Source organism: Acinonyx jubatus, chromosome B1 (genome assembly GCF_027475565.1).
Source record: "Acinonyx jubatus isolate Ajub_Pintada_27869175 chromosome B1, VMU_Ajub_asm_v1.0, whole genome shotgun sequence".
NCBI classification, from domain to species: domain Eukaryota; kingdom Metazoa; phylum Chordata; class Mammalia; order Carnivora; family Felidae; genus Acinonyx; species Acinonyx jubatus.
Genome location: NC_069382.1, coordinates 160,230,221 through 160,252,592, shown reverse-complemented (window position 1 = coordinate 160,252,592; position 22,372 = coordinate 160,230,221). Strand labels below are relative to the sequence as shown.

General features: G+C 42.6%; 1 pseudogene; it reads right to left on the bottom strand.

The window, feature by feature from the left end:
- Positions 1 to 8,723: 8,723 nt before the first annotated feature.
- Positions 8,724 to 9,188, bottom strand: LOC106975006 (MICOS complex subunit MIC10-like; annotated as a pseudogene).
- Positions 9,189 to 22,372: the final 13,184 nt, after the last annotated feature.

The window sequence follows — 22,372 nt, the reverse complement described above, 5'->3', positions numbered from 1 at the left end:
ATGATATTGGTAACCAAATTGTCTTTGAGGGACTTGAATGCCAGTGTGGTGGGGGAGGGAAAAGGGGTGGAAGAGACTCTAGAAGCAGTGTGATTCCTAGTATACACAGCAAGTGTATGCCCTGGCCCCTGCTGGTAGGAAACTGCATTTTCCCAAAAGGATTTGACTCCCCAGGGGGAGGTCTGCGGTCTGAAACCTGAAGAGAAATCCTTGTTCCATCATCTGTTGGAAGCAGAGGGAGACCCCAACTTTCTCCTGTTGGGCAGCCAACAGCGGAGATGTACTTTCAGTGGCCTTGCTTCTACTCTTGCAGTCGAGTTCTGGGATCAGGGCCTGGCTCCAGGCACTTCTGATGTCCTTCAGCCCCGGGGCAGTGCCTGGTGGTAACCAACCATCCCAGAGAAGCTCTACACAGAAACACTCCTTCCTACCCCTAAGAGAACCCTTCTAACAAACATGGCATCCAAGGGAAAGTACACAACATTTCACCTTGTATGTGGGGGTACTGGGAAGACTGGGGTGGGGGACAACTCTGTACTCCCCACCTCCCCCTTCCTTTGCTCTGCCCCCCTCACTAGAACCTCCCTGAGAATCAGTCTCCTCAGCACTATCACTGGGAGGGTGGGAAGGCCTCTCTGCCTCACCTCACTATGGAAAAGGGCCTCGCCATCATCCCAGATGCAGTGCCAGATGCAGTCACAGACCAAGATGTACTAATAGATTGAGAGAAGACTACACTATGTCCCATCACTAGGCCAGCTACCACCATATTTTAAATTGATACTTTTACAAATCTAATTATCTTGTGGAAACACAATTATAGTATATTGTAGTTGTGTGTGTTTGAAAATACTAAGCAGTTAGGGGCATCGGGGTGGCTCAGTTGTTTAAGCGGCCAACTTCGGCTCAGGTCCTGATCTCACTGTTCATGAGTCCAGGCCCCCCTGCTGACGGCTCAGAGCCTGGAGCCTGCTTCAGATTCTGTGTCTCCCTCTCTCTCTGTCCCTCCCCCACTCACACTCTGTCTCTGTCTCAAAAATAAATAAACATTAAAAAATTTAAAAACATACTAAGCAGTAAAATACAAACATGTTTCAAATATCACAATTACCATCTCTTGTTTTTTAAAAAGTAAACTAAGAATTTCAAATAATGGAAACTGTCTGGCCCTCTCCCTCCTTCTAAGACACTTTGCGTCTCCCTCACTCATCCACCCTTAGGAACCTGTTCAGTTCATTTCCTTAGTTAAAAGAAGAAAGAAAGAAAGAAAGAAAGAAAGAAAGAAAGAAAGAAAGAAAGAAAGAAAGAAAAAGAAAAAAGAACAGAAAAGAATGATTTTCCCAGCAGGGGGCAGCAAGAGACAAAGAATATAATACAGCTTTTAGCTTCTGGCTCCCCCACCCCAACCCCCAACTTTGTCTGAAATCCTAGATTAGAAAGGTTTAAATTGGGAAGAGGGCGGTAGGGGAGCAGGGACTGGATCCAAACCACAGAACCCAAATTCATAAAGTTAAGTGGATACAGAACTTGCTGGAACAAGATCTACTGAAAACAATAGCTAGACAGCCATTTTTTTGGGAGCTCTATGCAAGAAGGCAGCCCAGTGGACTTTTTAAAGAAAATCTGGCTCTCTGTGGTGACGTCCACAAACTTGGTAATATGAATGTGATTTAGGAAATATCCCATAGATAAGAGGAAAGAATATGGTTCTCTTTGAATAAAATCTCACAACCTATATTCATGCCACTATGATTTGGAAACACGGCTCTCACAGGCTGGGAGTACCTGGGCACTTGGTTTGTATGGTAGCCAGCACTGGGCATCTTAGGTAGGACTCACCTGACTGGGTGAGAAGGGATGTGGGATGCTGGAAAGAGGGGGGAGGAGGGGCATGTGGTCCAGGACAGAATCTCTCATGAATCCTTGAGTTGTGTGAAAATGCAAACCCTGATATAAAGGACCTCGGACCTGAAGGGAGAGTATGAGGAGAAACAGGAAAGAAAAGGATTGTAGTGGGGAGTTCTGGCTGGGACATGTTTATTTGGGGTCCTAAGCTGTAACCAGCGTGATTAAAAATCCTGGCAACAAATGTATGGAAGACACGGGCTTGTGTCCATTTCGAGAAATCTATATTGGTTTCCCAGGTCTACCATAGCAAAGTGCCACCAACGGTGTGTCTTAGAACAACAGAAATTTATTCTCCTACCGTTCTGGAGACTAGAAGTCCTAAATAAGGTGTTGGTGGGGTCATGTTCTGAGGTTTCTAGGGAAGAATCCTTCTTTGTTTCTTCCTAGCTTCTGGTGGCTCCCAGCAATCCTTGGGGTTGCTTGGTTGGTAGCTACATTACTTGATCCCTGTCTCCATCATCACATCCTTCTTCTCTGTATATATGTGTCTGTGTGTCCAAATCTCCTGTCCTTTCTCTTGTACAGACACCAGTCACCAGACTTAGGGCCCACCCTGATCCAGTATGACCTCATTTTAGTGTAACGCATCACATCTATTGGATTTGGGGGAACACACTATTCAATCCAGTACATACCCCAAATAGTAGTCATGCTATGACAATAAAGCTAGACGATGCTACTCTCGGATCCTGGCTCACCTTCCTCTGTCCCTTAGTTTCCATAAACCTTGTGAAAATGGTAGCGAGAATCCCTAATGGAACCGTGAGACAGGTCAGAAATCATGCTCTTACTTCAGCTGGTGCACCACAGTGGTGCAGCCAAGAGGTTGGGGGTGATGCAGTGGAGGTGCCTCTCTTTCCTGTGCAGGCTGCCCCAGGGACTCATCCAGAGCTCCCAGAACGTTGCAGGCATTTTCCCAACTGCTTTGCCCCAGACTCTACTCTCAGGAGTTCTGTTTGCCAGGTTTCTGCTTGGGATCTGATTTATTAATCTTTCCCTATGAGTTGGTACGTGCCTCCTCCCGGGAGAGATAACCTTTAAAGGGGAGATGGCCCGCTTAGGTTCTGTTTCAACTTCAGGGGGTGGTGGCAGGGGTCTCTGAGACCGTTGGGAACCAATGAGGAGAAAGGTTGGGGGCCCTTTGAGCAGGGCCATGATTCCTCAACCTTCAAGTGACTCCGAGTGGTCAACGTCTAACCTTGCTACTGGCGGGGCCAACCTGGATGCAGCAGGGCTTTGCTTTGGGAATCTGGTGCAATCAACAGTCACAACTCCTGGTTGGGGGGAAGACAGCAGGAACATTCAGAGTTGTGCTGCAAGCTTTTTACAGGAACATTTCTTGCTTCCAGCGGCTCCTACTTTGAGGCTGGTCTAGGCCTGGTTTCTGCATTTAGCCTCCATACCAGATTCACTGAGATAGATAATGACAAGTTATTTGATATTTGATGTTGATACTCATTTATTAGTCTGAAGTCTTTTTTTAAAGATTTTTTTTTATTAAGTTTATTTATTTAGAGAGAGAACGAGTGCAGGAGAGGGGCAGAGAGAAAAGGAGAGGGAGAGAATCTCAAGCAGGCGCCACACCATGGGTACAGAGCTCAATGTGGGGCTGGAACTCAACAACCATGGGATCATGACCTGAGCCAAAATTGAGAGTCAGACGCCTAACCGACTGAGCCACCCCGGCACCCCTGGTCTGAAGTCTTTATTGTATCTCTGTTGGAAAAATTTATTAATTCCAAAAGTGGATGGGGAGGGGGGTGCTGATAATCATCTTTTTCTGTTTGATCAAGGAAATATTTTCTTTTATAAGCCCAAGATATTTTTAAGCCTGAATCTTTCTGAGTGGGTCAATAATAGCTCATGGGAAATGCTTAATTTCCACAGTCAGATTGGTAAAACCCAACCAGACGCAAATCAATATTTTATGGAAGTGCCTTCTCCATGCCCTACTCATTCAACAAAGCTGTAAGAACATCTAACTTTCTAACAATTAGACCCTTCCACAAATGCACCTTCGTGGAAAGGTGCTTTGACCTAGAAGTCTCAACCAAATGGACTGAGTTTGTCAAGGGTATCATTTGGTTTGTTCTCTCATAATAATTGGCATCAGACTATATAATCTCATTTATCCAGTTATTCATTCATTCAACAAATATCCAGCATTCTATGGCAGTCTGCTTTTAAAATGTCTCCCCTGTCTACCTCTTGGTACTATGCACTTATACATCCCCTTTCACATAAGTGTGGGCTGGGCCAAGTGTCTTGCTTCTGACAAAAAGGACAGTGAAAAGTGATAGAATGTCACTTACAAAATTGGATTACAAAAGACTGACTTCTGTCTTGCTCTTATTCTCTGTCCCTTTCTGTCTCTCTGTGCCCCTCTTGTGTCTTCTCACGTGCTCAGTCTGGTGACGGAAGTGGCCATGTTGTGAGCTGGCAGTCTGATGGAGAGATTCATGAGGTGAGAAAATAAATCCTGTGAACTCTGTGTGTGAACTCAGGAGAATAGTCTACCCCAGTCCAGCCTTGTGTTAACTGCGTTCCAGGTTGACATTTCCATTTCACCTCTTGAGAGACCTTGATTCACAAGACCCAGCTAAGCCGTGCCCAGATTTCTGTCCCACAGAAACCGCGAGACAATGAATACCATTGTTTTAAGCCACCACGTTTTGGAGTAATTTGTTACACAGAAGTAGACACAAAATACATACTTTACTGCCCCTGAAGATACAAATTGGAAAAAAAAAATCCATGATCTTTTTTTCTCAAGACATGAAACAATTTCTGTAGAAAACAATAAATGCTCTCTTTTCAAAATACAGAGGTTATACAAATGAAGATGAGATCTGGGTTTTTAGTCTGAATATACAGAATTCACAAAACTGACCAAATGTTAAAGTGATTTGGAAGTATTTTAATCATGTGAGATATCTTTGACTGCTTGGAAATGGCTCACTGCGGACTGGGGAATATGCATACATCTCAGAATAAAACGTATCTGGAGCTTGGAATAGGAATCATTTCAGGAGATGATATCTGCCTCTGCAAAATCCATTTTTGGTGAAAGAGCCTCTGAAACAAAACTAGAAAAGGAGGTAATAAGGTCGTCCCACCCATTTCTGTCACTTCATTTTCCGGTACTGTATTATATATATTTTTTGCTCTGGACCAGCTGTAAAACATAGACTAAAAATAAAGTACACAGACAATATTTATGCCAATGGGAACAGAAAGACTTTGAAGGAAGCCTGAAGGAAAACCTGTTGATAAAATTTGGGGCCATGATGCTCCGACTCAAGATACTGGACTTGAGGATCTGTTCGAAATTTCCCGCATTTCTGCTCTCTCCATCCCCAGGTTGACAAATTTAATTTCAGAAAATTAGGTTGCTACCCAAATGGAGTGAAGATAGGTAGTGGAATAGAAGAACCTGTAGCTCAGGAGAAGGGTTGAGGTTAGATGAGATTTCGAAGGGTGTGGTGGAGATAGCGAAGAAAAGGGATCCAAGGGCTGAAGGCTGATAAACTCCAGACTTAGGGGGGCTGGAAGAAAAGGAGACACAGAGAAACCCGAGAAGGTCCAGCTCAGCCCGGTTTAAAGCAAGGTTCACCAAAAGGGAGAGAAGGCTCACGTTGACTTGTGAAGATGGGGTGCTTGGTTCTCTCTGTCCTCTCTATGCCCTCACTGTTAGTTATCTCATTTATTTGCATCGCTACTACATATTCATCCCCATGAAAATGATTCCAAAATCTATGTGTCTATTCCCATCTCTGGACATCTCTACCTGGATTGGTATACCCAGTGGCATCCCAGCGCAACATGTCCCAAATCAAACTGTCTTAAATCTCCACACAGATGCCATCTTCTCCTGAGACGCCTGCCTGGATCACCTTCCATAAATCAGCCTCTTATCCTTTCCCCAACCACAACTTCCTGAAATTGTTTTATTTTCAGTAATAATACTTGCCAAATGCTGAACATGATGAGTTTTTTTTTTTCTTGTTGTTGTTCTCCTTTCCCTTCTATATTTAGACTATAAGCCCCATGAGAGCAGGGACTTGGACTCTTTGATTCTTGATGTATCCTTAGCGCCTAAAATGGTCCCTGGTCATAGTAAGTGTTCAATAAATATTTTCTGATTTGATATTTTTGCAACCTCTCATAATGGGACTTCCAAAATTAAACCTATTATTTTAGTAGGCTTAAATTAAAATAATAGTTTTAACTTTGAGACAACTTTAGATTTGCATGCAGTTGTTAAGAAATAATATGGAAGGGATCCAATGCACCTGTCGCCCGATTTCTCTCATCTTACAAAACTGCTGTGCAATATCACAACCACAATAATGACATTGATACAGTCAATACAGAACACTTCCATGACCACATGACCATGCTCCTGTTACCCTTTTATAACCACATTCACTTCCTCCTTGCCCCTCCTCCCTCCTTAACCCCCCAAACCACTAATCTGTTCTCCATTCCTAGAATTCGGCCATTTCAAGAATTTTATATCAATGGAACCATATAGTATGTAAACCTTTGGGATTCAGTTTTTCCACTTAGCATAATTCTATGGAGACTGATCTGGGTTGTTACATGTGTTAACATTTCCTTGCTTCTTGTTCCTGAGCAATCCTACACAGTATGCATGTGTCAGTTTGGTTAGCCATTGAACCCTTGAAGGACATCCAAGTTGTTTCCAGTTTGGGGCCATTACAAATGAAGCTGCTATAAATATGTGTGTACAGGTTTCCCCGTAAACGTGTCTTCATTTCTCTAGAATTAACTGCTGCAAAGTACAATTTCTGGGTTGAATGGTAGCTGCATATGAATATTTGTTTAAGTTTATTTATTTATTTTGAGAGAGAGAGAGAGAGAAAGGGAGAGGGAGAGAGAGAGGGAGAGAGAGAGAGAGAGAGAGAGAGAGAACGAGCAGGGGAGGGGCACAGAGAAAGAGAGAATACCAAGCAGTCCCCACATGGCGCTGAGCCCAACCGTGCAGCATAGATCCCCATGCAGGGCTTGATCCCATGAACTATGAGATCGTGACCTGAGCCAAACCAAGAGTTATATGCTCAACTGACCAAGCCATCCAGGTGCCCCAGCTGCATTTTAAGATTTTGAAGAACTTGTCAAACTGTTTTTTTAGAGTGGCTGTATCATTGTGCATTCCTTCCAGCAATGTATGAACGATCCAGTTTCTCCACATCCTTACTAGCATTCTGTGTTTTCTCTATTTTTGACTTTAGTCATTCTGATGGGTATGAGGTGATATCTCGTGGACTTAGCTTCCATTTCCAAAGGCCAGTGGTGTTGAGCACCTTTTCATGTATTTATTTACCATCTATACATCCACTTAGTGAAATGCCTGTTTAGGTCTTTTGTCTATGATTTCATTGGGTTGTTTGGGATTTTTTTTTTTTTTTACTATTTTTAGAGTTCTTTATGTTTTTAAATACTAGTCTTTTGTTGGCTATATAGTTTGAAAATATTTTTCTCCCAGGCTGTAGTTTGTTTTTCCCACCTCTTTCTTTTATATTAAAAAAAATTTTTTTAACGTTTATTTAGATTTGAAGGAAAGAGAGACAGAGCATGATTGGGGGCTGTGGGCAGTGCAGACAGAGAGGGAGACACAGAATCTGAAGCAGGCTCCAGGCTCTGGGCTGTCAGCACAGAGCCCGACACAGGGCTTGAACTCACAAACCGTGAAATCATGACCTGAGCCAAAGTCAGTCACTTAACTGACTGAGCCACCCAGGCACCCCTGTTTTTTGTGGTTTGGTTTTTTTTTTTGTTGTTTGTTTGGTTGGTTGGTTGGTTTTTTTCTTTTACCTCTTAACAGGATCTTTCACTGAGCAGAAATTTTAATTTCAATGAAGTTCAATTTATCAGTTTTCCTTTGATGGATCATGCTTTTGGTGTTATATGTAAGACCTCTGTGTATAGCTCTAGATCCTGGAGGTTTCTCCTTGCTTAATTTTTCTAAAATTTTTATAGTTTTGCATTTAAACTCACAATCCATTTTGAGTCAATTTCTGTATAAGGTATGAGACTTAGGTCAAGGTTCACTTTTTTTGCCTATGGGTATCCATTCACTCCAGCATCATTTTCTGACAAGGTTATATTTCTTCCATTGAATTACTTTTGTACCTTCATAAAAAAAAAATTAGTAAGGCATATTTTGGGAGATCTAATTCTGGGTTTTCTATTCTGTTCCCTTGATCTGTGTGTTGATCCCTCTGGCAATACCACAGTGTTGATAACTGCAACTGTCTAATAAGTCTTCTTGAAATGAAGTAAACTGATTCCCCTCAATTTATTTTTATTTTTCAAAAACGGTTCTGGCTATTGTACCTTTTTTGTCTTTCCATATGAATTTGGGAATAATATTGCTATATCCAAAAAATCTTGCTGGAATTTTGATAGGAATACCACTAACTATATGAATTTGGGGACAATGGACATCTCTGCTATTGAGTCTCACAATCCATGAATAAGTTATAGCTCTTCGTTTATTTAGGTCTTCTTTGATTTCTTTTACCAGCATTCTGTAGTTTTCAGCATTCAAGTCCTGTACGTGTTTTGTTAAATTTTTACCTAAGTATTTCTACCCAACCCCCGCAATTATAAATGGCATTGTAATTTTAAGTTCAGCAACCATTTGTCTTATGTTTTATGAATTCTATTTGCTACTACTTTATTGAGCATTTTTTGTATCTATATATCTATATCTATATTGCCTATTTTTAACTTATTTCTTTTCAGACCACCTCCTTGCAGTTTCCAGAGAGAAAATACAAAGCAAGAAACTGACTTGATTTCAAATACATAAACAATGTGTGGAGTTTAAAGCATTACTTATAACCTTATTACAGAAGAATGTCAGCTTACCCCAGGGCACTTCAGTATTCCTGAGGAATAAACATGATTTCTCTTTTCCTCCCACTGGGATGTTCTCAGGGGTAAATCACTGGTCCTGCTCTTTGACATATTTTCCATGTAGAAGGTATGGAGCCCGAAAATCATGTGACAATTGCAGTGGGCCATTCCCAATCCCATGCCAGAACCAAAGGCTAATGGCCACATTCTTCTTTTACAGAAGGTAAGTGAGAAAACAAGTCATAATTCAAATCCAGTACCTACCTTCACGACTGCCTCTGCCACGTTCTGGTCCCATGTCCTACCCAGCTCAGAATCCGACATGTTCCCCACCCACAGCTCCTGCTTTCCTTCTGCATGTATGTATTAATGAAGAATATTGATCGGGAGCTTTCTTTTTATGTAGTGTATTCATTTGATTTTAGTATCCGGGTAATACTACCTTTATAAAACGAGTTCATAAGTATCCCTTCCCTTCTGTTTGGTGAAAGAGATTGCGCAGAATTGGTTTAATTTTTCCTTGTATGTTTGGTAGCTTTCTCCAGTGAAACCATTTGTGCCTGGAGATTTCTTTTGGGGGAATTTCAAAATTACAAATTCAATTTCCTTAATAGTTTTAGAACTATCCAAATTATTTCATATTGGCTGAGTTATGGCAGTTTGTGTTTTTCTGAGGAATAAGTTTATCAACTTAATGTCAACACGATGTCAAATTTGTCATCAACAAACGTTGAATATATGTGTGTAGAGATTATTCAGAGTATTCCCCTTTTATCCTTTTGGGGTTTGCAGGGTCTGTAGTGATATTCTCTGTGTCATTCCTGACGCTGATAACTTGTGTTTTCTCTCTTTGTCAGGCTTGCTAAAGGTTTGTTTATTGATCTTTTCCAAGACTCAGCTCTTTCTTTCATTGATTTTCACTATTGTTTTTCTGTTTCAGTTTCGTTGATTTTCGCTCTTATCTTTATTATTCCCTTCCTTCTACTTTCTTTAGGTTTAATTGACTCTTCTTTTCCAAGGTTTTTGAAATGGTAGCTTATATTATTTATTTGAGAGTGTTTTCTTTTTTAATTTATTTTTTTTAATTTACATCCTAGAGTGTTTTCTTTTCTAATGTATGCATTCATTGCTGTACCTTTCCCTCTCAGTACCGCTTAACCGTGTCCCACATTTTTTTCAGTTTTATTGACATATAATGGACAAATAAAAATTGTATTTACTTAAGGTGTATGACGTGATATTCTGAGATACACACACACACACACACACACACACACACACACTGTGAAATAATGTCCAAAATTAAGCCAACTAACATCTACCGCTTCACTTGGTTACCATTTTCATTGTGTGTGTATGTATGTGGAGGGGAGGACACTTAGGGTTTACCTTCGTGGCAAATTTTATCTATCCAACACAGTATTGTTAACTATAGTCATATTACTGCACATTAGGTCTCTGGTACTTACTCATCTCGCAGAACTGAAATAGTCTTACACAGTTTTATATGCTGTATTATTTTCATCCAATGTGTTTTTTAAATTTCCCTTGACACTTTCTCTTTGATCCCTCAATTCTTTAGAAGTGTGTTTCCAAGAGTCGGGAGATTTTCCCCTTATCTCTTTTATCCATTTCTAGTTTCATTCCTGTGTGGTCGGAGAACACATTCTCAACACTGTATGAATTCCATTCTTTTCAATTTGTCGAGGTTTGTTTTATGGCCCAGGATGTGGTCTGTCCCGGTATGTATTTCATGGGCGCTTGAAAATAATAGGTGTCCTGCTATTTGGGGTAGAGGATTCTATAAATATCAATTCTACCTTGGGTGGGTGGCGGTGAGTTCTTCCATCCCTTCGCTGATTTGGTTCCAATTATTTCAGTTGGGCAAAGGGGGCACGGAAGTCACCAACTGGAACTGTCGATTTGTCTATTTCTCCTTTCAGGTCCATCAGTTTTGCTTCACATGTTTTGTACGTCTGTTGAATACACATTTCGAATTACTACGTTTTCTTGGTGGACTGGCCTTTTTTATCATTACATATGTTCTTCTTTGTCTCTGGTAATTTTCTTTGCTCTGAGGTCAACTTTATTTGATATTAAAACAGCCACCCCTTCTTTCCTTTGATTAATGCTTACATTAACTTTTTCCATCCTTTTGGTTTCAAGTGGCCTATCCCATTATATTTGAAGAGAATTTCTTATGGACAGCATATAGTGGAGTCCTGTTTTTTAATTCACTCTGCCAACCTCTATCTTTTAATTGGTGTATTTGGACAATTTCCATTTAATATAATTATTGATGTTAGTGCATAAATGCGCCATTAAAATTTTTATTTTATTAGTTATGCTGTTTTCCATCTCTCTGTTTTTCCTTTTTCCTTCCTTTCTATGGATGCCTTGAACATTTTTTATTTATCTATGGTAGTTTTGACTGTATGTTAATAAAGATTTTTTAGTGGTTGCTGTCTATATTACTTTACATATACAGAAGTCAACACAATCTACTGGGGTAGTGTTACCAGCTCTACCAGGATGTGTAGAAAACTTACTTTCCTTTATGTCCCTTTATTTATTTTTACATTTATAATGTAAGTATTGTAGATATCTTCTAGACATGTATTTAGAACCATAGAGATAGTTTTATCCCTTATGCTTTCACCATCAAAAATAATTTAGAAAACACAAGAGGAGAAAAAAAGTATTGTATTTATTAGTATGTTTGCTGTGTTCTTTCTTTCTTCCCGATGATCCAAGGTTTATTCCATTACTGTTTGTTTGGTTTCGTTGCTTTGGCTTTTTTTCCTGTTTAGAGAACTTTAGTTAGCCATTCTTTTAGGATTGGTATGCTGGTGACATATTCTCTTAGTTCCTTCACCTGAGAAAGCTTTGATTTCTCCTACATTCCCGGAGCACATTTTCACTGGGAATAGGATTCTGAATTCATAGCTCCATCTTTCAGCGCTTGAAAAATGTTGCGCACTGACCTCCGTGGTTTCTGATGAGAAACCCAACGGCATTCGTTTTCCCCCTTTGTTTTGGGTGTTGTTTCCCTCTTACTGATTTTAAGATATTTGTCTTTGCTTTTATTTTCCAGAAGTTTGACTGGAATGTATTTTGGTCTTAATTCCTTAAGGTCTTAATTCCTTAATTCCTTTAGGTTGATCCTGTTTGGGATTCACTCAGCTTCTTACATCTATGGTCTCAGGTCTTTTGCCACATTGGGAATTTTTCAGCCATTATTACTTCAAGTACTTTCTCAGCCCCTCTCTTTTGGGGACGCTGGTGACATGAGCATTAGAACTTTGGTTACAGTCTATCTTTAGTACAAGAGACGTCATCCTGATGAATTGCAGGGATGGCTTGCCATTTTTCACACAGTCCCGACCAGGCACTGTATCCAGCATGTACGCAAAAAGAAAGCCACGCCCACTACCAATCCACTTCTCTCACAGTGCAGTGACCTTCTGTTAGGGCTCCCACATTTCTTTCTTTATTAAAGCCAGGTTGGAGCTTCACAGCGTTTAATGTGCTCTTTATCTCTTACCGACAATTTTATAAAGGGTATATAGAAAAGGCAAAATGAAACTTGGAATAATGAAAATAATTTTTAGAGAAAAAGATCAAAGTGGTAAAAAGATTAAATATAATGCTTTGTAAAAAGGCTGGCTCTGAACATAATACTCCCTCAAAGAGGCTTGAAGAGAAATAAAATAGTGCTCTAAAATTCCTCATGCAGCCTTCACAACAGAGTAATTTCCACTTGATAAATGATTGGAAAGCCCTGTTCTGGGAGCAGTTGCACCTCCCTTATTGAAGGCAGGTGCTGCCACGAAACAGTTTACCAGTGTTTGTAAAGATGACAAGTCCATTTGTATCAGTTCTGGTCTCCTCATCTGTGGGCTCACGCCTTTGCTACTCAGGAAACTAAATCCAGCTTGACTGACAGGTGCAGAGTCTTATGAGATCAGAACATCGTTATTTGTCCCCAAACCTCGAAGTGCTTCCAACCCCCCCTGAACCTCCCCTGTTGACACTTTTCACACTTTACTCATACTCCTTTTTGAACATCTGCCTCTTGAGAGGAGACTTGGCTCTGTGAGGTTTGACGAAAATCCCATCTTGTTAGTCAGCGAGTGGGGGCACTGAATAAATGTTTAATAACTGCCTAAATGCACAAGATGTCTCTTTAAGTGTAGAAAATATCCCCCCCACCTCAAGCTCTATACCTCATTCATTCAGTCATTTATTCCAAAAAGGTTTTAGGGAATGTTTACTATATGTAAGGTGGGATGCGAGATGCTGAGAGTCCAAGAGAAAACAGGATGGTATTTATATTCTGGCCAGACGCTCCTATGAACATATCATGTCTGACCTGTGCTCATACATGGTGGCTTGGGCTCCCACATGTGTCCTCAGATCAGGCACCGGCAAATTATGGTCAGCGGGCCAAATCTGGTCATTGCTTTTTTTTTTTTTGTAAACAAATTTTGTTGGAACACAACCACACTCATTTATTTACATATCATCTATAGCTGCTTTCACACTACAATGGTGTGCAAATGCCTAGGGTATTTCCTAACTGAACATTGATGGAAAAAATGTTGCCGCCCCCTACCATAAGTCATGAATTGGGGAGTGTCTGATATACCCTCCCTTACCTAAAAGTTCCTGCAGTGTCACACAGGCAAAGTCATGGTTGTATCCTTTAGGCAACTCATCCTTTGGTCAAGACTATTGGCGGGGGGTGGGGGGGGGTATATTTAATACACAAAATAGATATTGTCCCCCAAACTCTCCAGATCACATATCAGTGTCACCCACAGTCCTTGATTCTATTAGAATGCCTTTTATATTCATTAAAACTCACAGGATGGAAACAAGAAAGGTGGTGTGCGATCTGAGTCCAGGACAATTGTTTGGTTCCCATCACTTAGCAGCGGGAACCCTGAGGGTTCAGGAATATACAATGTACAACTCATGTCCCGTTGGTGTGCTTGGCATGTTGGAGATGTTCGCTGAACAATGAGGGGTTCGGTGAGACTGGAGGGGAGTGAGGGAGAGGCTGCAGTGAGAGATAAGAGCAGATCACTGTGGGGGGTGGGGAGAGACAGAGAGAGAGAGAGAGTCACTGAAAGGATGAGCGATCGGTTGGTTTTTGGCAGAAAGGTGATCTGATCTGACTTGTGTTTTGGGAAGATCACCCTGGTTGATGTGTGGGGATTAGACTGTAGGGGTGCAAGGATGGAAGCAGGGCCATCAGTGAGGAGGCCATTGGAATGATCTAGATGAGACACGACAGTGGCTAAGTCCGGGGAGCATGGTGGAGGTATAAGAAGTGTTTAGATTCTGCATTTTGGTGATGGAGCCAATAACATTTTCTGATGGGTGGAATGTAAGAAGAGGAGAGTCAAGGAAGGCTCTGAGGTTCTCAACCTGAACTACTGGAAGGATAGAACTGCCTTTGAGATTGGAAAGACTGGAGAGAATCAGGGTTGGGGGATGACATCAAGACATGGTATGTTTGACATGTCTTATTTTGTCCCCAATGTCATCCTTCTCCCTTGGGTTACCCTCGTTCTGAAAACAGGGCCTCTCCATTCGTTTCTAGGTCTGCCCTACTCCCTTCCCTTCATTAGCCCCCCACCCAGAGATGGCCTGTAGAACAGTGGTGAGAAGAGTGGACTCCAGAGACGAAATTCTGCATTCAAATCCAGGTCTGCCGTTTTCCAGCTGTGTGATTTTCCTGAGGAAAATTGACTGTAATTTAGTTCTTCTCTTCGTAAAGCAGAAAAAAAAAAAATCATTGTCTCTCTCTCAGAGTTGATGTGACGATTACAAGGGATAACATATGCGAAACGGGCAAGCACCCGGTCAATATTGGCTCTCTGCCTATATCCCAGGCTTTGGTCTCCAAAATTTTTCCAGTTTCCTGTGACATATCTCAGGACTGGGGTGTGGGGATGAGGTTCCTGTGGGGAGGGAGACAACGTGGGGCAGGTGGGAGCAGAAGGAGCCAGGGTCCAGTGCAAGAAGCCCCGCCTACTTTAGGATGGGTTGGAGGCGGGGCACAGGTATGATTCACAGAAGAGAGCTTGAGCAGACAGGTAAGTAACGTTAGCATCCTTCTGGTTCTCGGAAGTAGCACCTCTCAGCCTCAGCCGTAGAAGTGGCAGACGGGGGGTGGGGGGCAGGAGGAAGCCAGGACCTGACATGAGGCAGGGCCAGGAGAAGAGGGTAGTGGAATAGTAGCTGTGCAAGTAATGCCCGGTGTTCAAGGATGAGGCAAGGCCGCATTAAGATGAAGGCAGTGGCCTGTTGTGGGCTTCCAAGAAGAAATGGAGGGATTCCCACAAAGGCAGAGCCATAGGGATGGAGATGAGACATCATCTGGAAGGCTTTGCGTGGCTGGGGACCACCAGCGGAGCTCAGGCCCTTGGTGGGGAGCAGGTGAGAATGGCAAAGTTACTCCTCCAGACCCACGACCCAGCTACCCCTGCCTGAATCTGGGCACAGATTCAACTAAGTTGAATGACTTAGTTGAATCACACAGTACGTGCTCCTGAGATGGCAGGATTATACAGGTAACTTGCCTGCTTTTCACTGCTTGGTCATCACGCTGGGTGACTATCTCTTGCGGTATGGAAAAAAGGTAAAATGAGTCTAAATTTCCTTTTGTAATGCTGGGTACGAGTGCAATTCTTTTTTTGTTTTTTAATGTTTATTTTATTTATCTTTGAGAGACAGCGTGAGCAGGAGAGGGCAGAGAGAGAGGGAGACCCAGAATCCGAAGCAGGCTCCAGGCTCCGAGCCGTCAGCCCAGAGCCCGATGCGGGGCTTGAACTCACGAGCCGTGAGATCGTGACTTGAGCTGAAGCCGGACGCTCAACCGACTGAGCCACCCAGGCGCCCCACGAGTGCAATTCTTTAAGAAGTGTTTCACGTGTGCAGCAATGACATGAGAGGTTCCTATGGAAGATCTTTGGAAGATGGCCCTCATTTATATATGAGAACTCTAGTGTGTTTATTAAAAGCCAGTCACACCTTCATGTATGAGACATAAGCCTCAGGAAGGCGGGGAAGGAGAACGTTTTATTATCAGGAGAGTTCACACATCCAGAGCAAGAACAGTTTTGCTTCAGAAAATTCCAGTCAAGGCGGCCTTGGTGTTAATTTTTCCTACACGTGCAGCCGACACGGCTGTCTCACCAGATGCCTTTTCATTCTTTTTAAGGAGATGCTTCATCCATCAGTTGTCCGGACTCTCACCCTAAGGAGACACCTGCCTAGGGTTCATAGCAAGACACCCCCCTCGAGCTCTAACCTGGTTCTCTAAGTTAGCAGAAGCACCTCAGCAAAGCCACGTGGTATGATGTAGCAGAAGCCGCAAAGATGTCAGAAATTCTCTTCCTAAGAATGTGTTCTAGGGAGAGGTTCATGGGAAGGCAAAAATTATACGCAAGAAGATGCCTCCTGCAAATGTTACCTAAAAAACGACGAAAAGGAGGGAGGGAACTAATTGTACAACAATGTAGGAATAATTTAGTAAGCTCTGGACTGTTGTGCAAACACTGAAATGTCTAAATATGAAGGCTATGGAAACATAGAAACTGTTTTAGATGTGCTAAGTGACATAGCAGAATGCAAAACAGGCATTGCTTTGTGGTTTCAAGGGTATAAAATGCTTACGTGTGGATGAGCCGGGGTAGATAATGGGCAAAGATGAAACACGACCCGAGGGGGCTGGAAATAGAATTTGTCCCTTCAAAACGTTTCTTGATGCGGTCGCTATGACAACTTTTCAACAAAAATGTTTAAAATAATTAAGTAAACCCGAGGCACCAAAGATGTGGACTCCCTGAGGCTGGGTAAAATGATACGCTCTCATATACACCCATTACATGAGAAAATTCCTTCTCTGTTGCTTAGGCACAGGTTATAGATCACCTGCTGAACATTTGTCTTCTCACCGAGGCGGGAAGCCTCTGCTGCCTGGTAAATCTTCGATACGTGACTCACAGACATCAAAGCCCCCAAACCTACGTAGCCAGAACTAGAAACACTGGCACCCTCTACCTGGAATTTTCTAATGATTGATTTCCTGTCCAGAAAAACTGGGTTTGGGGAAGAGAGAGAAGTTTGACTTATATCCCTTTACCTATAGGAACCACATGGTCCACGCTTTTGAATAATTAGTCCTCTAAGCCAGACTAGGCTTGTCAACAAATTCATTTTTCCTGGCCTGTAGTCACTCACTCACTCACTCACTCACCAAGCCTGTATGAAACATCTTTCATGAATCCAGCATTTGCTCTGTGTGAAGAGTTAAAATGCATAAGAAATAATCTTATCAAGGAGCTCAAAATCTAATTAGAAAAAACAGACACCGTTGTAATTTTGTATGATGACTTAAGGTCTTGCTTTCATCATCTGTGAAGTGGGGGGAGGAATTCTTCGCCAAGTCAACAGAAGGTTTGATGCAATGACACATGCACTAAATACCCAGAAAAGAGACAACGCTCGGGAAATATTGGTTTCTCTCCCATTGACTTTGAGCATCAGACTGCTGTGTCATCCTAACCTGGAGGAAGAGCAGAATTCCTAGGATTTTGCTAATGATAGAGAAGCCTCTGCAGAAGCAGGGACTCGTGCTGGGCCCGGGGAGACGAGTGGGATTTCTCCAGGAGGAAGAGAAGAGACAGGACCATCCAGAGAGAAGACCCTGGGTGCACAGACACAGAAGGGGCAGGGGCAGGCCACACGCATGCTTCTCCACGACCTGACTAGCTTGGGGTTCAAAATTAGGCTACATGACTTCCAACACTCGATGGAAATAAATGAAGACCAGCTAAATGAGAACAAACGAAAGCTATTTATTCAGCGCTTACTATGGTCAAGCTGCCATCAGTTATGTTTTGGCCAAGACCCACAGGCGGGTAGAGCCGCAGGAAAGCTCTAAGCGGGAACAAGGGGAAGCTTCAGTTGTGTCCTGACTGCAGGCTGTTGGCCTGGGGAGGCGGTGCGGAGAGGGGGGCCGGAGGGAGGGTCCTAACTAGAAGCAGGCTTCCTATGTGATTGGGAAAGAGTGCATGTTTGGCTTTCTCTGACTGGTCCTAAGTTGGAAGTGGTGATAAAAATTAGGGAAGCTGACGGTTATTAATCAAGTCCTAGCCCTTTGGGACTGATGGTCATGGGAGTTAGTATTTGGCTTCCTGGATTGTTGCTAGAAGTAGCAGTCTGACCTCCTACAGGTCTCACAGCAGGCTGGTTTCCTGAGCTGGTTATTCTAAATAACGGATTGGTTTCCTGAACCGTTTGCTGCAGGTGTGGGGCAGAGTTCTATTCTATACGGTCTGGCCACCGTCCATTGGTATACTCGGACTCATTTGAAACTCAATGTCCCGGGTCTCCCATCTCACTTAGAGCGAAAATGTCTTCTTTTTTCCTTCCCTAGGTTTCACCTGAGGGCTTGCTTGTGTCCAAAGGACCAACTGTGAAGGCTTGGAAGATGCCCAGCCCAGCCCAGCCCCCACGTTTGCTGTGTTACTCCAGAGCGTGCTTCTTTCCTTCACACGCACTCACCACGGTCATTTCTTCTGGCCCTTCCTGGTCCTGGCTTTTGAACCTGGCCGTGTTCTGTCCAAAGGCACCTTCTGGCTTTTCTTATCTCACTGCTGGAACCGGAACTCAGCTCACTCTCAGGAAGCAGGCATTGGATTATAACTGACAACAACTCTGTGATTTTTCAAAAGACAGATTTTCTTGTAGATGAGTATTTCGTATATTTCCCTCTACCAAAAAAAAAAAAAAAAAAAAAAGGCAAAATTACAAGTAGGCAAAGGCACTTCTGTGAAAAGCTTGAATAAGAGAGCCCCAGACCTGTTGTTCTTCTGACGAGCTGACTCTGGGCCGGGGTAGAATGAGAGAACTGAGAAGAACAGGGAGTTAATATGCCATTTAGACGGGCTCCTTGAAAATCAGATGTCTCAGTCCCGCTCTTGGCAAATGCTGAACTGCAATCAGTTCTTGGGTAAATTCTCTGACAGGTGTTCAAAGTGATGATATTCTGGGCTGTTGATTAAAGGGTGACCCATATGTTTCAGGTACCAGATGTGCAGTCAGCAAAGTCAACAGTTAGTTGAGAAACGTAGGAGCCTGACTGATATTTTCCCCAGACAGACTGCAGGAACATTGGCAAGTGAGCAAAGTATTATTGTTTTACGGGTTAGGTCATAAAGCATGAAAGAGATCATTCTGGCCTGGAAAAAAAAAAAAGAAAAAATCATTTTTAATCTACTCAGATCTTAATCAGTTTATTTTTAAGTGACCTGACCTTCCATTTAAGAAAACAAATGTAAACTGAGTACCTATGAGATTAGCTTTCAATTTACTGCAAAAGAGGCATTTTAAAGGTAACCGTAATATAAAGTAAGGGGTAACTATTCTATATTGGGTGATTCTCAGAACACTGTTTTGAGCCAGCACAGGGCTACTGGCTGATGGAACAAGGCATTTTGTCTCAAAGGGGATCTGTCCTCAAGTTATGTAGACCTACTAGATGGAAACACTATATTTAATTCTATGGTGGGTGATCGAAGCTAGGTGACCTCTGTCTAAAGCTGTGATTCTCAGCCGAGCCATTCTGTCTCCCAGGAGACATTTGGCAATGTCGAGGCAGGCATTTTCAGTTGTCACAATTTGGGAGGTGCTATAGACATCGAGCAGGCAGAGGCCAGGGGTGCTGTTAAATGTCCTACAATATACAGGAGAGCCTCCCACAGCAAAGATTTATCTGGCCTCAAATGTCAATAGTGCAGAGGTGGAGAAACCCTGGTCTTGAGGGAGCTATATGCTCACCTCCCCTTTCTAGCCTCACCTTCCTGGCATGCCCCATGTATCAGCCAGTCACCCCCCGGGAAACCCATGAATCTTGACCAATATCTATTAGTCTCTCTGCTCGCACGTCCCTCTCCTCCTTTCTTTCTGGCAATTTCTTGCCTATCCTTCAAGACCCTCTTTAAATGCTAGATGCTTTCTTTCTGACATCTGTGATCCCCTCCTCCCGGCCCACCCTGCCTCTCTAGGCAGAGAAAATTCTCTCTTTCCCCTGCCTCTCACTATGGCATGCATCACATTGTACTGCGATTGTTTGTTTGCATTTTAGAGAAAGCTGACCTCCTGAAAATTAGAGATGAAGCCTTTTCCATCTCTGCTCCTAAGACCTGGCATGGACATTCTAACACCTTGTGGGGGAGCAATGATTTTATGCCAAATTATTCCTTTAAAAGGATCCCCGAGTACTATGCCTTTCCCACAGGGAGCCCAAATTTCACAGAGAGAAACAGCTTTTGTTGTGACTCAGGGAGAACATGTGTTGTCTGGGCTGTATGTAAATCACCTAGCGTAGTGCCTGACACATAAATTGTATTAAACGAGCATCGTTTTCCTTCCGTTTCCCTTCAGAGCAGCCAGGGTAGCTCAGGGAGATGCGTGGTTGTTTTGGGGAGCGTGCAGGCATGAAGGTGTCATACCACACTGCTGTTATAGACTAGTAATTGTCATTGAGCAGATGGTAATCCTGCCCAGTTCTTATCATTGCCTCTCACCTGCATTCTGGGCCCGTACACGTGCAGCAGGAGACCAGGTGGACAACCACATCCAACTTTCTCATCATCACATAGAGATGCAGCTGAGAGGTAGGGACTACCTTGTCCAGCCTCCTTGAATTTTGCTGTAGGCATAGGATCGATTCTTACCAACAGAACGCAAGCAGATAAGATGTGCGTGCTGCTGGCCCAAAGCTTTTGAGAAACCTATGTGCCTCTTCCACAACTTTCTTCTCTCCTGCTGGCCAGGCATGCTAGGGATGGCAAAGGCACAAAGGTCGCTGAATCTCTGCATTAAGGACAGCAGCTGCCAGAAACATTGGGCTATTATCGTAATGTGAAATAATCTATCAAATGCATCCTAGGATCAATTTGTTACAGCAATTTAGCCTCCCTTAATCAACACAATAAACCATGTTTTTATAATTAAAACAAATGGAACAGTGCTTAAGGTGACAAACTAAGCATAATGCTGATCTCCACTCTTTCCCATGATCATGGGAAAGTGACACTAAAGAGTAACAGCCAGGACAGGAGGGACCCCAACAGATTATGAGAGATCTTAGCAAGTTCCCAGGAGACTGGAAGTAGATGGAAGAATATTGGCGGATGAAGCAGATTGGACAGTGCGACACCTAGTCCTGGCGGGCCCTGTAAGGACAAAGCCTTCAGTGTGTCCGGGATCTTGTTTGCTAGCATCCCGAGGACATACCACCCTTGCAAACTGCATATGGTACAATGGAGGGCAGGAATGAGAAATGAGATAGAAAACACAGGCGTTATTTAAGAGTCAGATGGGACAAATGACCCTCCCATGACACCCCTCCCCAAATGTGTGCTCAGAACAACCAGCAGTCGGGCATCTAGCTCCCCTACCCCCACAAATACATAGAAGGTTGTTCTCTAAAGAGACCACAGATGGAGAAAAAGGAACCCCTGTGCACCATTGGTAGAAATGAAAATTGGTGCAACCACTGTGGAAAACAGTACGAAGATTCCTCAAAAGACTAAAAGTAGAATTGCCATATGATCCAGTAATTCCACTACTGGGTATCTACACAAAGAAAACAAAACACTAATTTGATAAGATATATAGCGCCCCGTGTTTATTGCAGCCTTATTTACAGTAGTTAAGACATGAAAGCAACACGTATTTATCCATAGATGAATAGATAAAAAAGAGGTGGTACACACACACACACACACACACACACACACAGTGGAGTATGACTGAGCCATAAAATAGAATGAGCTCTTGCCATTTGCGATGACCTGGATGGACCTAGAGAGTATAATGCTAAGTGAAGTAAGTCAGTCAGAGAAAAACACCATATGATTTCACTCATATCTGGAAGTTAAGAAACAAAACAAATGAACAAAGAAAAAAAGACAAACAAACAAATAAAAAATAATAGCCTCTCAAATACAAAGAACAAACTAATGGTTTCCAGAGGGGAGGGGGGAGGCGGGGGTGGGTGAAATAGATAAAGGGTATCAAGAATACCCTTATCTTGATGAGCACTGAGAAATGTATAGAATTATTTAATCATTATATTGTACACCTGAAGCTAACATAACGCTGTATGTCAACTATACTTCAATAAAAATTTTTTTTAAATTTTTTTCAATCTTTATTTATTTTTGAGAGAGAGACAGAGTGTGAGCAGGGGAGGAGCAGAGAGAGAGAGAGACACAGAATCTGAAGCAGGCTCCAGGCTCTGAGCTATCAGCACAGAGCCTGACACGGGACTCAAACTCATGAACCGTGAGATCATGACCTGAGCCAAAGTTGGACGCTCAACCGACTGAGCCACCCAGGCGCCCCCAATAAGAAATTTTTAATAAAATATATATATTTTATTACTTAGCTTAAATTAAAAAAAAAATAAAGAAACCACATAAGCTGTCTAAGAATTACCAGGATAGCTACTGTGAGTGTTGGTGTGTCAGATAAATCTCTCTGTATTCTGAAGGGC